Source organism: Cyanistes caeruleus, chromosome 4 (genome assembly GCF_971803275.1).
Source record: "Cyanistes caeruleus chromosome 4, bCyaCae1.hap1.1, whole genome shotgun sequence".
NCBI lineage: Eukaryota > Metazoa > Chordata > Aves > Passeriformes > Paridae > Cyanistes > Cyanistes caeruleus.
This window is the reverse complement of record NC_141704.1, coordinates 74074860-74089545: the sequence shown is the minus strand read 5'-3', so window position 1 is coordinate 74089545 and position 14686 is coordinate 74074860. Positions and strand designations below refer to the sequence as shown.

General features: G+C 39.8%; 1 protein-coding gene across 17 annotated transcripts in view; it reads left to right on the top strand.

The window, feature by feature from the left end:
• The first annotated feature begins 467 nt into the window (after window positions 1–467).
• Window positions 468–14686, top strand: part of CCDC91 (coiled-coil domain containing 91) — a 149500-nt gene continuing 135281 nt past the window's right edge. For 8 of the 17 annotated variants that reach the window (XR_002865055.2, XR_015285763.1, XR_002865057.2 and 5 more), the window contains exon 1: window positions 10681–10849. The gene's annotated coding sequence lies outside the window, so the exon portion shown is untranslated. Of the gene's footprint in view, window positions 699–10680; window positions 10939–14686 lie in introns of those variants that run through there. The other 9 variants (XM_086885337.1, XM_086885334.1, XM_086885335.1 and 6 more) reach the window with 4 other exon arrangements.

The following is a 14686-nucleotide window of genomic DNA, read 5'->3' as shown; positions in this document are numbered from 1 at the left end:
TTCTCGAGTGTGACCCGGCTAGCTCAGTGATGAGGTTTCTCTTCACTCGAGTTTTGAGCCAGTATATGTTTGTGAGATTCACTGATTTTCTTCCAGAATTCAAGTCTATAGAGCGAGTAAAGAAATCAGGGGGGGACTCTCTCTCTGGTTTGCATTCCACAGTTTATTTCTGTGAAGGGGAATCCAAGGGATGAGAGACCAAGGATTTGGGGTCTGGGGGGTCTCTTTTAACAGGGTTTCTCGGAGGGAGGGAACATCAGAGAAAGAACCAATTATTTTTCTCAGTTAGTACATCTTACAAACTTTCTACAAATCAAGGTTACACACCCCAAGATAAGAAATAACAGACACCAACTTCTTCAAATGCCCACAAAGGTGTAGGAGTATTCTCCACAGAGGGGCAGGGGAGCAGAGAGGGGGGGCTTGGTTTCCTGGCAACCCAGGGGGAAAGAAAGGGAAGGGAAGGTAAGCCTGGCCTCTCAGCTTCCATAGCTCAGAGGCATTCTGGGACAGGAAAAACAAAGTTACAAACTTCCGTGTTGGAAAGAAGGGTTCTCTTCTCTCAACCCCGTGCTTTCCTGGGCTAAAGAAACTTCAAGCAGCTGGAAATGCCAGCGGGGTCCTCTCTTTACTCTATCCGGCCTCTCGCCGTGGGGCTGAGGAGAGAAACTTCAGTAACCGTGGTAACTTGACGCCAGGTAAACAATTAGGAAAAAGAGAAGCTGGGGGTGGGGGGAGGATCACAAATAAAAGATGGGAAAAGATACATTTCAGGCTATCAACTACAACACAAGCTATGTAGAAGAACATTACTAATGATGAATTTTAAAAAGAACAGGCACTTTTATGAGCGTGATCTGAGTTTATCCCTGCAGTGTCTATGGAATGCGAACAATTAGGTGGTGGCAAGCCTTACAGCCTGTGGGATCAATCTTGCTCCTAGACACACTTGCAGGTGTCATTTATGCTCTACAGTGCTCGCCAACACTTGCTGACTTCAGAAAGTATGTGCACAAAACCGTGGGCAAGACTGAACAGCCACTTTTCAAACTGAAGTTTGTTCACAGACATGCAAACACTTTTTGCAATCTGATTCTATTTAACAATAGAGTCATTCATTCATTCTCTAACAAATGAGCAGAAATTCCCTTTCTTTAGTAATACACAGACATTTGATAGACACTTAGTATTTGAGGTGATTATGTGTTACAAGATCTAATTCTCTTGTATTTAAGACTCAAGTCTTGTTTCCATCTCAGCTATAGGCCACAAAACCACTATGCTGCATTATTTGCTTAACGGCTTTGGAAGAAGATACCTTCCACACACAGTTATGTAGTGGACAAGTTATAAAGAAAGCAGCATTTTGACACAACAAAGAGAACTTCAAGGTTGTCCTAATACTTAGCTCATCATCCACTGAACAGAAAAATACCTTCTGAGTGTTAGCAGGAGCAGTAAGCACAGTCCTTTTTTATAGTCTGAGATCTCTCTAACATGAAGCTTCCCAGTGATTCCATTGATCTCAGCTAATAAAACCAGACTGTGACGAAGCATCCCTCAAGCTGCTGGCAATACCCAGTTGCTAGTAAGTAGTTGATGCAACCATCAAGCTACTGCCACTTAAAAAAACCAAAAAAAACCACCCCCCCCAAAAAAAACCCAAAAACAAAACCCTATTTACAATTAAACAAGTATTTTAATTACAAAAGAAAAAGTAAAATCTTTGCTACACTAGAAATTAAGATTCTTACCACAAGAGCCTACTGTTGACTTATATTCAAATTTGTTTTTTGGGAGAAACCAGAACTCTCAGGTCATTTCTAGCACTACTGCTTCTCCAAGACTCTTGTTTAAATCATTAAATCTTCCAAGTTTGGAAATACAATTTTGCTTTCTTCACTCATGCAAACAATATATTGGTATGATACTACATTATAATATGCTAATAAATAATGTTATTTCGAATGTAAGTAGTATACTAAAATGTGGATCAATGGATTAAGGTCAAAATTCTCCTGAGTAATTTTGTAAGTATTCATCTAATTTTTTTAACATGTGGACACATTTCTTAATACATATTTTCATAAAGACAGATGTTTCCACTACTTTAAAGGTTTAATAATCTTTTGTGCAACTGAAAAATGCAAATTTTGTCTATATGTGTAAGTTGTTTCACAAGTATCTTGCAAGTAAACTGAGAGATTGTAACGTTTCAGGCTATGCCAGGTGTTCAGTATTTTCTCATAAATTCCTTGATTGCCCAAAGTAATTTTATGTGACTAATACTGCCCATTGCAGAGGGTTTGGAAATAAATGATCTTTAAGGTCCCTTCCAACCCAAACCATTCTATGATCTTAATGGTTACTAAAACACAAAACATTGGGACCCAACTTTCTGGTCCCATGAATACATCTACAGTGTTCCTAACAGGAATATTCCTTTGCTCATTGTGAAATGAAAATGTTGGGTCATGCAAAACACCAATAGTAGTGGCCATTATCGCATCAGGCCAGAGCTTATCTGGCTCTATCACTTTGACCCGCTCCAGGAGTGGGTCACACCCCAGGAGCAGGAGGACCTGAGGTGCAACTAGAGCACTTGCTCTACGGCTTTTTGGCTGTCAGTCTGCGCTCTGAGGAGACAAGGATGAGAGGGAGGTCTTTTGCATGGGGTAATAGAGGATTTATTGCTCTGGGGAATCTTGGGGGCAAAAGACAGAAAATGAGAGCGTGCAACAGCTGAAATAGGGAGGCAGTTCAAAGGGAGGGTAGAAAGCATCAGCTAATCAGATATTTCCTGGGGAGGGTAAAAGGCAGGGTTCACAAAATCATCATCCAATGAGGGAGGTAGGGGGGGAAAGTTGGGTCACATGGACTAATCAAGCATTGAAGTTTAGGGGAATTTCCAAAGTGGAATTCCAAGCATGCGATGGGCTTAAGACAGATGGACAGGAGACTCAGGGTAGATTGACAACATGGGGTGAGAGGGTCTCATTTGGACCAAACCATCAACAGGTAATAACAGAACACACCATTAACAAGAAACACACTGCAACAGGCCATCACAATTTGCCTACTGAAATATCTCAGAAAGCCAAAAAGCCATTTTTTTAATTCCTTGTTTTGGTAAAAAAAATTGCCAAGCATTTCAAGTACTACTGGCAGATCATGAGTAGAGGTTCATTTCTAATGTTATAATGGCATTTTTTGAGGATTAGCTAGAAGAATCTTAGTTCATAGCATAGCAAATATTTTACTTTTTCTTCTGCAATTAAAATACTTGCTAAATGGTTAACAGGGTTTTATGTTGGATGGGGTTTGTTTGAAGTGGCAATATCTTGATAGCTGTATCAACAGAAGAGTTTCCCTCTAAAAACTAGCACTTAGAACCTGCTTAGCAATTTCTGGTTTGTCCAATGAACTTTTTTAAAAAAAGAATCATTAGGAATGTCTTTTTCACTTATTTTCCCTGTGTGACAATGTAATTTATGAATATCAAGAGTCTCCAATGGTACTTATAATTCTTTGACAGAAGGTTTTTCTGATACACTTGCACATTAGCATACATTTACCTATTTTCAATAAAAATATCCAGTCAAACTATCTTTTTATGGTTTTAATTAAATTTTTGCATAGCAGCTGAATTACTTGGAAGTGTTTTAAACAGAAAAACAAGCTTCAGCATATGAATGAATAATCTGGATCAGAATAGTAATCATCCATTTGCTGGATGATTCCTACTATGATGTTATCCCCCCAAAAAGGACCATGTGGTTAATCATTCTCCCTAAAATTTAGTGTGAAGAGATAGCAAAAATATGTCTTAATTCAGAAAGGAGGAGAGGACCAGGAATGCGTGTTCCTTTTAGTTCTGTAATTTCAAGCTTGATCTTTGACTATATGTAGACATGGATATGACATTCTTGGTGGTGCAATGGCCTGTCACCGTCAGATTACTGCTGGAGAAAGGAATGGTCAGTCCCCTCTTACTGCCAGGGGAAGGAATGCCATTCCCTGGCTAAGAGCTATCCAACACTGGTGGCTGCAGCCACCACTGCTGATGAAGTCCAGGTCTCACAAAAAGGTGCATGTGTTTTACAACAAGAAGTAATTGAGGATTTTTTCTCTTCCAGAACCTTTCTGGCTGTTTGCCTGCACCTGTTTCAACCATAACAAATTCATAGGTGGTTATAAATAACTCCAGGATTGTGTTCAGACACTCAGCCTGAAGATTTTTAGGTCTTACCACAAGCTATTTTTAACAGCGGATATTAAGACATTCATAAGGAATTACATGCTAATATGCTGAACAGTCTGAGGCAGGTCCTGGTTCCAGCAAGTTTGGTCAGAGAGGATTCCAGGACTGAATAATGTGGCACTGCATCTGGTTCAACTACTGCACTAGAGTCACGCTTTGCACAGTAGGACACACAGTTCCAAGCAGCTGTTCCAAAACAATAGCATTTGTCCTTCTTTGGGGTTCCAGTTCATCCCCTGAGTAACTGAAGTAGTTGCTCATGCAAGTTCTCTGAAAAATTTTACACCCACCTTTTTAGCTGCTTGATCACTTACCTGACATTTCTGAGATTCTAGAAATTCTGTGATTCAGTTCTGGATTTCCATAGCTTGGAGAAAACTGTGCCAGTTCCTGCTTAAGAGAAGATCAGGATGGACTGCACAATGTCCTAGATTACCTAATGTCTGTTTTAGCAAAATAATAATAAACAACCAAAATTCCTATGATAAAGCTCTATCTTTCAAATGCAGGTAATCTGTGTAGAAGTACTAAATGTAAGGAAGTAGCATGATTTAACTTCCTCTGATTTCTTGAGTTAGTCTCCACAAAACCACATTGATGGGATAAATTCAGTAGTGCTTCAAAGCCTGTCATCTTCTTTTCAAGTATGCATTAAAAATTAAAATAAATGCAGAAAAACAACAATGCAGCAAAAACTTAGAAAGAGGAGCAAAAGCTTTAGGAAAGCTTTTGGCCCATTGAATTTCTCTGCTACTGGACATTAACCCACAACATATACTTAACTTCATGTGTTTCGGCAACATTGTGGAGAAGATACTGATGATGTTAAAAATAAAGTTGTGTTTCAGTGCAATCCATAGAAGCCTTGAATACTGAAGCACTAAGAAAGCCAAGTGTCAAAACAGAATTGCTTTCAACTGGAAATACTTTTGTCCTCCAAAACTATTTCTTCTGGGTAAAGTTCAGAGATCTTACCCTCGGTGTTGAGAGAATTTATGGACCTTGTTTGTCCACTCTTTCAAATGCCCACAAAATATGTGTACATTAGCTGCCAGCTAGCTCTTGTTGGTGAGGTTTGGCTGATTTTAAATGCCCCAAGTATGTTCATAATGGCTTTAGAAAGAACTACTTGGACATTTCCCTCACAGCTAAACCATTCTCCCAGCACCAGTTTTCCATGATTAACTAGGTGACTTCTTTGTGCAATATTGTTTACTGTAGAATTTCTGTGAACTCAGATATTTATTTATTTTGACATTAAATAAGGGAAGCTAAAATACTGTAGGAAAATACTACTTGAAGTAAGAGCACCATTCATAAACTGCTCTTGAAGATGTAAGCAAAAGCTGATTGAAAAAGAACTGTGCTTGTGAATCAAAAATGTCTTAAACTTTTTAACATGATTTCACAAAGATGTCTCCAATGTAGCATTGCTGCTTATACAAATGCACTTATCATATAAATCAATTAAACCAGGAAAAAAAGGTAGCTGAAAAACTGATTACAAATTCAAAAGTACTTCCACAGGATTTAAAAAACAGCAGGATCCAGTTTTTAAAACCCAGAAAAAACAAAGCCACGTAGTACAGTGTTTATTTAGATGCACAAAATCTGTGATAATTAGAGAAGGTTAGTTAGGCAGATACTACTAATTGGATGCAAGGACAGGACTGCATTACTTGAGATGGCTGGTGTAACAACATGTTACCAGAGTAATTCTTGGTGAAGCTGCAGAAACCTTGGCATTTCTGCCAATACACAGATTCTATAAATGGGAAGAAAAAAACCCCCACTTTTAGAAGGTGGCCTCTGGGTTCTGCTACTGTCATCTAAGAGGAGAAATATAACAGGTAAAGGATAGAGAAGAAACGTTACTCTATAGCGCTTTTTTGTTTTACAACAGGAGTTTTTTACTTTTTTACTGACTACTTTTAGTAAATTTTCTTGAAAGGAAATTACAATGATTTCTATACTATGTTTTTTCCTATAAAACCCTAAAAGGAAAACAAGTGTAGTATGCCTTGACTGTGGATATTTTAGTGGGTAGAAAAGGGTGGTAGAATTTTTCAGAGCTGGATTTTTCAGAGCTGGCAACAAATACACTTTTTGCATTATTGTCAATTGTGAGGACTGAAGTAGGTGGGTACCTCAATAGGGTAAAAATCAGAAATTTAAGTTGAAAAAGACTAAATTATCCTACACATGCTGTCTACTTTCACAGTTAACACAGAATTTTCTTCTCCTGCCCTTTCAAACTGACTGGACCTTGCTCCTACTAGTGACCCCAAGAATGAGAGTGGATGTTAGTTCTCGTCGTGGAAATAGTAGTTTCGCAACAAGATTAACTTGGTCCATTCTTCCCTGGTTATTAGCAAACAATTGTTTATAAAGACTAGATTTCCTAAGCCTTGGCTGTACATGAAAAATAAAAATAGTGGTTACCTTTCATATAAAGAACCTCAATGTCCCAAGCCCCATATTCTCCATCTGCCTCAGGGTAACAAAAGTACATACTTAATTTTGTTGTGTTCTATCACCAACTTCCCTCAGTAAGTAAGTAAGCCCTGTAGGTTAAAGATGGCATTTAATAGTGGTAAATCAATCCATATCTACTTTATAAATCATGCTTGTTCAGCAGTTTTACTTATTTCTCTACTAGGATTGAAAAAAAGCCTCCAGTCCAACAGCATTATAAACATTGTTTCCTTTGGAAGACGAAAAGTATGACTGGCTTCATACCACACAAAAATGCTCAAATGAAGGGGGATATCACCCACCTATTTATAACCACCCAGTGTTACCATGTAAGGCTGAATGAATTTTAAAAAAAAAGTTCTAGAACTGACAGGAATCTCTATAAACTTTGCTCTCTAGGAGACAAAACAATAACATTCAGCCCATATTAAGATGATTCTTGGTCTTAGATTGGTTCAAACCATTTTGGGTGTAATTATAGTGGACCTTCTGTTTTTTAATATTATGAAAGGTCTTTTTCATATTTCATAAAGCTCTAGAGAGGAACATAGTTTAAAGATGAGTACAGATAAAAAATAAAAACAATCAACCTTTTGCTATTTACTTCGTGCAACCTTAAGCTGAAATACAAGCCTCCCAAGCTGCTTCTTCCTGATTCCTTTTAAAAGCTGTAATAAGTGTATAGTTTGCAATGTGTTTCCTCCTCTTCCTTTTTTTCTCTACTTGCTGAATTTACACTTATTAAATTGTGCACTTCAAGGAATGAGTCTGAGTCTTGAGACAAATGAATTTTCTTATTTCCATTTTGCTTCTTTGCCCTTCAGTTTCCCAAAATATGGTGGCTGTTGAGAATCATTACTGCTTTAGAAAAAATGCTAACAATTTATATTGATAGTCTGACCAAATTGGGGTATTCAGTGAAATGGTGTGCCGGACAATGGGAAACTTTTGGCTATTTCCTTACGGCATGTTACAACAGGAAATACTCCTAAAATATAAGGGGCAATATCCAGGGAGATTTTCAAAGTGAGCTTATGGGTGCCTTAAGACAGGTCAGATGAAGTAAAAAACCAAGAGCAGTTTATTTCAAGGCCTACAGTAGCAACTGAGTGGCAACTGAGTGGCAACTCAGGTGGGAAGATGATTATCAAAACAAAACTAAATCAGACTCCAAGGAAACCAAAAATACAGATATTTCAAAATTTATAGCCTTAAAAAACCCAACAAACAAATAAACAAAAACCCAACCAGAGATAGAGGCCTGTGTTACAAATATTTAAATTGTGTGGAAGACATGTTGAAATAGATTTTTAGACAAAGCTACACATAATCATACAGAAAAAACCTTGATATTTGAATCCTTTTTGGGAACAGTTCTAGTATAGTATATACACTTTCCTCTTGTGCTGCTGATATATAAATTAAGGATAGAAGATACAAATTAATTCAGACATGTCAGTGGAAAATCAAAACAAAAGTGCTTTCATTTGTCTCAGCTACCAAATTCTGACATGGAAAAAAAGCAAGAGAAATCTGATAATGGCCATTATAAAAGATTAATTAAACTCAGGAATAATATCTGTAATAATAAATTGTAAAAAGGAACACATTTACTTCTACTAAATTTCAAAATTGAGAAAATGAGCTAATTAGAGGAATCTTCATTTGGAGGGGACCATTTTTCTTTAGATAAAAAGTGCAAAGTTACATGCACTAAATACTAATTCTCACAACCCAAAAGACACAGCTGTGTTTTGAAGATACAGCGAAATTGTAATTATCTAATTTGGCTTAGTAAGAGCTACTTTTTCTCTTTTTTTTTCCCACAATACACTTATTCTTTCTGCAAAAACAGTGTAACAAATTCTAAAACAGAAAAGGAATATGCTACTGAGATGCAATACAGGAATACACTGATGATAAACATAACATACTTAAGTATTACTGCCTTCAGTAATCCAAACTTACATTAATCTGTACAAAGAAAATAGTATCTTGATAGTAAAAAGAAGTGATATCTTCAGTTTATTGACAAAACAGGAGCAGGCACTCTAGGCCCCAGAGCAGGTTTGAACACCATCCTGGAAAGAACCTCCTGAAGTTCTGAGAATCTGAATGTTCATTTTTAGCATTACAGAAACAAACCAAATAACTACTAACTAAAACTTTATAAAAAATATTGAATGTACCAACATTATTATAGAATACTGAGAAGGTTTTTTTAGGGGTTTTTTTTTTTCCCCTTTACATCCAAGAAGAAATTCAACCATCTGACTGACATATAATGGTCTTTCACTAGGATAATACCGCAGTAGAAGATTAACTAATGAAGAAAACAAGCCCTTAATTATTACTGTTGCTGTCTGCTGACAGAACTTCCATCAAACTGTTGGATTTTATAGTGCTCAGGCACACAGGCACAAACTTTTCTTTTTTTAATGGTATATCTTAGAAGAAGAGTGATTAAGATGTATGCTATTTAACCCCCCAAAAAGTCATGTTCTAGCTACCTTTGGAAGCACTGCAGTCAGGTATAACAGGACACAAAACCTATACCATAGTATCTTTTAATTTTTAAATAATATTTTGGTGAGGCTGTGGTACAGGTTGCCTGGAGAAGCTGTGGCTGCCCCATCCCTGGAAATGACCAAGGCCAGGTTAGACAGGGCTTGGAGCAGTCTGGGATAATGAAAAGGAGTCCCTGCCCAGGGCAGGGGTGGAACTGGATGAGCTTTATGGTCCTTTGCAAGCCAAACTTGTCTATAATTCTATGATCTTATGTTTCTTCATATAGTATGGAACAGGAAAATTGCTGTAAGGTACTGTTTCACTGGAATAATGTTACATCTCTTTTTATTCTATGACTTTTAATGTACTGTTCATTAATTAACTATCTACTAGATACTGACACTGTTCTTTTCACAGAAGAGGTTGGGTAGGGAAATTAACCCCTTGTTTTCCCAATTCATTACAATGTGTCATTCACAACTCAGCTGCCTGCCTTTACTTCAGCCTCTTTATGCCACATCCTCTCAGAGAATGGCACAAAGGCTTATGTCCTCCTGCCCAGCCCATGGCTGGTGTGATCCTCACTGTCCTGCCAGTTCCTGAATAATCTCCATACTTCTCAGTATAAGAAAGACAAGGAGCTACTGGAGAAGGGCCTCAAAGGTGATGAGCGTGGAGCGGGTCTCTGATGAGGAGAGACTGTGGGCACTGGGGCTGTTTATTCTGAAGTGAGGACTGAGAAGGGACCTCATTAATGCAGATAAATATGTCAAAGGAGTGCCAAGAGAAGGAACCAGACTCTTTCCAGTGCTACCCATTGACAGCACGAGGAGCCATAAACTAGAACACGAGAAGTTTCTTTTTAACATGAGAAAGAACTTCTTCCCATTGAGGATGGCAGAGCATTGCAACAGCTGCCTAGGGAGGGTGTGAATTTTCCATGTCTAGAGACATTCCAAACCCACTTCTGTGCCACCTGCTCTCCACAGCCCTCCTGGCAGGGAGGTTGGACTGGATTATCTCCAAACGTCCCTTCCAACCCTCAGGATCCTGGAATTCTGGGATGACACTGAATGGACGCCGCTGGTGCTCGGCCACGCACCGAGCCTACGGTCGGGCTGGGTGAGCAAAACACGGACCAGGAAGCAAAGGGCAAGGAACAGAGGCTCCATCGAGGGTCGGGGCTGCTCCGGCATCGGCGGTGACTTCTCCAGCCGCTGCCCGGCAGGGACAGTGAGCGGCGGGGGCGGCCCCGAGCCCCGCCGGGATGAGCAGCAGCGCCCGGCGCTCCGGGGGCTCTTCGCGACTTTAGGAGCTCCCCAAACACAGAGAAAGTAGTTTAGAAGGTTTACAGAATAAATACTGCTTATTCTCCAACGGGCGCGTGGCGGGGCTTTCCACAAACCACACCCCGGTGGTAACAACGTGCATCTTTTATAACGCAAAACGCACATGGACCCGCCTATCTAACCCATGCTCTCCGCCTACCTAATGCATATTTATCCTGTGATGTAATCTTACGCAATGCTCCAAGCACAAGGTTTCCTTCATTAAGCAACTCGTATTGTAGAAGTTATCTGACGCCATCAGTTGCGTTTACACAAGGTGAGACAACCCAGCCTGGGGACAGACAATTCAGCTCGGAGGCATCAAGGTGACCTCGGCCGCGGGGAGGCGGCCGCATCCACATCCGGGTGAGGCCGCGCCGGCGGAAGGGGAGCTGTGGCGGGGAGCGGGGACCAGGCCGTGACGGGCGCTGGTCCCGGCTGGATCACGGCTCTTCTAGCCCCGGGTCATAGCCCTTCTCGCCGGAATCATAGCCCTACCAACCCATGTCACGGCGCTGCCCTCCCGGGTCACAGCCAGGAGCTGCGCTGGCCGAGCGGGCGGCAAAGCCCGGCAGGGCGTGGCTGCGGGGATAGGCCCTTCGAGGGCCTGCTCCACCAGCCGCCATTCTCCTGCCTCCACCTGCTTGCAGCCTCCCCTGTTTCCTCCTACCTCCACCTGCCCTCTCCTGCCTCCTCCTGCCTGCACGTATTTGCACCTGCCTTCTTCTTCCTTCATTTGCCCCCTCTCTTGCGTGACCCATCTGAGCCCTCCCTGTGCTGCAGCACTGACGGGCCTGTGTGGCACTGGTGATGTCCTTAACGATGGGGCATAAGGGTCGCTACAAAAGAGGATTCTAGAATTAGTTCAGAGGAGCAGAAGGGGCCTGCCTTCCTTCCCTGTACCTTCCTTCTCTGTACCAGAAAATTGGTGTCCCTATTAATGGGACAAGCCTTGGAGTAGTTCTCCAAGGAGAGAGAAAATCCTGGCTATGAGTTTTTTGCTCTTCTACTTCCAAGGCCAAACAATATATGGCCAAGTTTTAAAACATTGTCCAGAATCTTTTAGTTATGAAATACCCTGTGTGATTTTTCAGAAGTGTGCGGGTGCCTAATATTTTTTATTATAAATAGGGTTAGGTGTTGAAGTATTACTGAAAATTTCTCAAGACTCTTCAGGCATCTAAACCATTTTCTGTAAATCTGGTCTTTAAACATTTTAGGAGTTTCGAGGCTTTTGATGTGTGCAGTAGGGTTGATTGTGTCCTCTTGATACCTCAGCACCTGAGCCCACACTTCTACCCTAGGATATTGTCATGATGATCTCTGCCTGCAGCTTTGGTTCTTGTCCAGAGACTCTAGTTTATCTCATAAGCAATTTTTCTTTTCTATTTTAGCAATTCTTTTAACCTATCAATTGTACATTGTGAATGCATCTTTTACCACCTTACTGCAGCATTTTAGTGGAACTTGGGGTAGTTTTTGTCACAGTGCTTCAACACCTGTTTCAGTAGACCTGCTTAATAGTTTTTGTTCTCAGCACTTCCTGGCTATTTGCCTTTCTGTTATTCCTATTTTGCTTTTCCACATATATTTTTTGAATATATGACCATGATCTGAGTGCCTCCACATCCACGGCTTGACTGTCTAAAGTAAATGTGGAAATGTAAAGTAAGATGCAAGTGTTGTAATTTCTTCCTTGTTTTTCCTTCAGGAGCTCTCAGTTTCTTACTCCCTAATACTGGAACCAGACTGCTGACCATCCTCAAACACAGACTGCAGGGCAGACAGTGTCTGTTGAGTGCAGTAGTGATCCTCATGCTGGTAGAATCAGAAAGAAGAAAATCACAGTAGTATTCAAACAAGTGATGCTCTGATGCTCAATGAAGGGTAGATAATCCCAGAGCCTTTTTTTCAGAGCCTCTTGAAGAGATTCTTAAGAGTATTTTGAAAGAATCACAATTAAATGCAGGAGATAAACTTATGTGCTCTGTGCCTCAGTGTGTCTGTGTGAATAGTTCCACTGGCAATGCTTTCTGCTGTTAGTCTGGGACATTGAAACTGAGATGGTGTTTTACTGTAACTCAGCTGAGGGGGTAGGTGAGTCATGTGCACACCAGATTGAGACAACTGGCATTAAAATAGGGTCTCTCACCTTTGGATTTGTTTTTATCCAAATCTTTCTCTGATCATTGCTGTAATTAAGTTTAAGGCTTCCTACCAGTTTGATTCTACCTGGAATGGTTGAAAACTGAGCGTAGCAGATGACAGAAACCTCCATGAGGATTTGGAGACACAGTGATCAGACTGTGCCTCACTAGAACTCCCACTGCAGTTTCAGTCCTTTCACAATTGGGAGCTCCTTGACTGTTTTCTGCTTGTTTTTGAACATCATGGGCTGTTGGGCCAGCTCCTTCACATTTCTTTCCAAGTGACACAACTACTGCCAGAGCTTGGTGAAGAGTATCTGCTGTCTAGGCACTGTTAGCTGCTTCTGTGGTGTCAGGCTGATGACAGCCACACAGATTTAGAGGTGCCAAAATGCAATTATGCTATGAAACATATTTCTGGTCCAGAGGAACAATTGGATTGCACTCTTAAGGGCAATAACTCCCCAAATCTTTACAGAACTGCTGACACAGATATCTTAAGTGTGCTGTATCTGTGAGTGCTTGGCTGGATTCATACTGAAAACCCACCTTCCAGGAAAGCTTGCAGCACCAAATGGAAAAAAGTTTGTGGTGTGATGGAAACATACTTTGTGTGAGTCCTTAAATGTAAAGTTCACAGTGCCCTCCTGCCCATGTTCAGGTACATGAGTTGTGATCTTGTGTGTGAAGGACCCAGTATCCTCATGTGTGGTGTAATCTGCTGCTGTCCATCTGTGTAGTGCTTCATGCTCTAGTGCCCTTACAGGGAATTGTGAAAATTAATTTGGTCATAATAATGAAGGAGAAAAATTCTTGTTAAATCAGTCTTGATAACTTTTTCAGCTGGTTTGAGTTTGTGGTTATTTTTTTGTTCTTGTTTGGTTTTGGTTTTTTGTTTGTTTTTTGGGGGGTTTTGGGGGAGTCTTGGTGGCTTTTATTTGTTTGGTTGGGGTTTTGGTTGGATTTTTGTTTGTTTTGTTGTTTGTTTGTTTGGGGGTTTTGTTTTGTTTTGTTTTTTTTGTGTAGGGCTTTCCCTCCAGTAGACTCCAAGTGTCAGGCTACATACTCTTAAGTTATATAGACTAAAAAGTGCACTCTAAGTGGCAGATCATCTACAAAGTGTTTCAAGGTGACTTTCAAACACTGTATTTTAACATCGATTATGCTTCCTTACTTCATTACTTTGATATTTGTTGTAAATTTAACAGCGCATCAGAAATTCAAAGTGCAGGACTTGATTTTCTTTCTTCTGGCTCATACTCTAATGACTTAAAATTTATGTGGAAATAATTCTTGCTGGTGTTAGTAAAAATAAATTAATTAAATTCAAGGGTTAGATTTATCTTTTCTGTTAAGGCCTCTTACAACCCTAATCTCTCATCACTTTGCACTCTTTAAGCAAAGGTATCTGTTCTCTAGACCTGAATCTCCAGAAGTAGTTATATTTTTACAGATAAAAGTCAAGTGATTTGTAATTTTCTTAATGTAGACTTATATTATCTAAACTTTCTTAGCATACAGTAGGATTTGTATTACTTTGTCCTGAAAAGCTTGGCATTGATTAATGTGAAGAATTTTGCTTTTCTGACATAGCAGGCTTTTTTTCCTTTTCATTGTTCAGTTGGCAGATTTATTTTAGGTGTGACTGAAATGAATTCTGGGGTTTCTGTCTGCTCTTTCAATTAAACCATTAAAAATGTAAATTCCATTCTAGGGAGCAGTAGGAGAAACAAAAGTATGTACCCATAAATTTCTTTTTAAGTAATCACAGAGGACTTTCTGAATTAAGAAAAAAGTAAATTAAGTTTTTTACTTACAAATACTAGTGGCAGTGGATGTTCCTCAAGAGATTTTTAGGGATGTAATTGTTATAGAGTTCTTCTGCAGTTTTCCAGCAGCTTTATGTGACATCTGTGTCTGCCTTAAGTTTATTGGCATACATGAAGCTAAAATTTCCTATGATCACC